We start from the raw sequence: 2,606 nt of genomic DNA, 5'->3' as shown, positions 1-2,606 counted from the left end.
CTGGGATTATTTCAGCATTAATTGTTGTTTTCGAAAATCTGACCGCTACACCTATTCAACCCCCCCCCCCTTCTAGGTGTATTTTAGCCACTAATACCTAACAATGATGAATGATGTTATAACTCAGATCATGAGGATCAATATCCACAATCTCAATGTATAAATTTTATGCATATTTCATCCATCCTTACACCTATATCCTCCCAATAAACTATTCGGAAATAACCAAGAGTACAAGTCCCATAACAAGCCCATTTGAACGCACCAAAAAACCTATTCCTCGCAAGGATATATGACTAATCTGTTCTGAAGAACTGTCCATTTAAGGACGGTGTCGTATCAAACACTTTCTGGGCATCCTCTTATTGATTTTGATTGCAAAGAGAGGTTGTCAGAGATCGTCTAGTTTGTGTCGTGAGAACTATCCAATCCAGCAGAATACCTCATCCAAGAATACAAGGGACTCGTCTCACCTAGACTCGCCCTCAAGACTTTGCTGATGAATCACCGCCATCCCCGTTCCTGTCAACATCGCGGGGCTCATTCGTCTCCCGTAACTTTCCTCTCCACTACTTCGTTATTCCTAATGAGTATGCATACTAATCGAGGTTAGTCGATTAAATCTTTTAATCATTCTTTTATTTTGATCGACCCATCCTAAGACATCTCCAAAATGAATCCTTCTTGTGGGACCTGATCTTACATTATCATGTAATAGAGGGATAACATCCCTACCACTACGAACCATCGTTGAAATATCATGGACGGCCACATGGCCAAGCCTCTTATGGTCAGACGACCTCGTTGCGTGGTATCATGTAATCCTTTTTAGGCATCGCCTTGATCACAACGTCATCGTTGGAATCTTTTCCCGAATAAGGCTCAAGAACAAAGGTAACTATATAAGTTCATTGATTTAGGCATCCGGCTCCTCGTTTGAGCCACGATCTCTCCCAATTATTAAATATATTTGTCACTTCAGTTAGGGTTATTGTCTAAGCAATCAAAAACCTTGAATGCCTCTTGCCCAAGCAAAATATTGTCGCTCAAGCGACGATTTCATCAAAACAGGCTCAATTCTTTGTCTAGCTCTCGCTCAAGCAAAAAATCCACCAAAAACAGGTCAAAATCACCCTCTGGGTCTCGCTCGGGTGAGATACTATCACTCGGGCTACCAAAATTGCCCAGAACAGGCAAAACGCAATGTATGGCCCTCGCTAGGCGAGAAATACTCGCTCAAGCGAGAGTGGCTCACCCAGACGAGAGGTGTCCAGCAGCATGGACAACTTCCTCGCCCTTTTCGGCTACTAGATCGAAAATCTACATTATTTCGATCCTTTCGCGATTAAGTTTCTTGAGTGATTTTCCTTTATGGATAACAACCACAATACTTGATATTTTAATCTATCCTAAGGTATACAGCTTAGGAAGTCATCCGTACTTAATCCAAACTTACAATCATTTGGTTAAGTACGAGTTTCTAAATAAAAGCAAATATAACTCCCAACTTTTGAGGTAGTTGGGAGATCCGGGTGTCATATTCGGACACCACTATGTCATGATGTATTCTCTCTCACCTTGGGTTGTGGCGCAGTTGATCTCCTTTACGTGAATCGGTAGGTTGTCTAAATTCAAACGCCTCGAAAAACTAAACACAAAAAGCAATTAGTGATTTGAGAGTTAAATCATTTTCCCGCTACTTTAAAATAAAAACATCATGTTAATCTATTTTAAAAACATCTGAGACTTTCATCCATCCGGTCCAAGATTCATATTCTTGAACCATCCTTTATCCTCGAAAGTCTCGTTCATGATTCCTATCATGTTTATGACCATTTCAACATCTTCTTTACAAGGGTTGATCTCATGCTCAAAACGACATTCTAAATCAAGATAGCCTTGAATCCATCATCATCTCCTTTCATCAAAATCAACAACATGCATATTTTCAAACACTAAAACAGCCCCATGAACAACAAGATTTCATGGTTTCAAAACAATAATTTTCTAAATTCACGAAAACCCAATTTTTGAATTCTTGAGTAAAACAAGTGTTAGGAAGATTATTAGAAAATTTCTATGGTTAGATTTGAAATTTTTTTGATTTCATGGTTCGTAACATACGTATAAACATCATACTAAAATTTCATAAACAACTAACAGTTAGATTTGAAGAGATGAAGAACCAAAATTAAGAACTTACCTTGGAGTTTTTTGAGAAAACCCGAAAGAAGAAGAAGAAGAGTGAAATGAAATGCCATGGGTTTTCTAACTAGAGAGGAGCTCTTTTAAAAGGAAATAAACCAAATTTAGAGAGGGAAAACCAAAGGTTTTCAAGAGTAAATGGTGTAATGGGTAGATGAAGGGTTTAAGAGGTTTTGTGTAATAGATGAGTATTTTTGCTTGATTGACATGCAAGGTTCACTCGTCAAAGTGAAGTGACCTCTTCATCGAAATATTCACGACAAAACCATGCCTGAGTATTTTCGGCTAATACTCGGCTGGATATTAAAATCTTCCGATTTTGGTTTACAGTTAGAATTTCAAAATACCGAATTCGGAGTGAAAATTATTTAGAAATGCGACATGAACAAACTTGATGTCTA

The sequence above is a fragment of the Lupinus angustifolius genome, chromosome LG13 (assembly GCF_001865875.1).
Source record: "Lupinus angustifolius cultivar Tanjil chromosome LG13, LupAngTanjil_v1.0, whole genome shotgun sequence".
Classification (NCBI taxonomy): Eukaryota; Viridiplantae; Streptophyta; class Magnoliopsida; order Fabales; family Fabaceae; genus Lupinus; species Lupinus angustifolius.
This window is presented reverse-complemented; position numbering follows the sequence as displayed.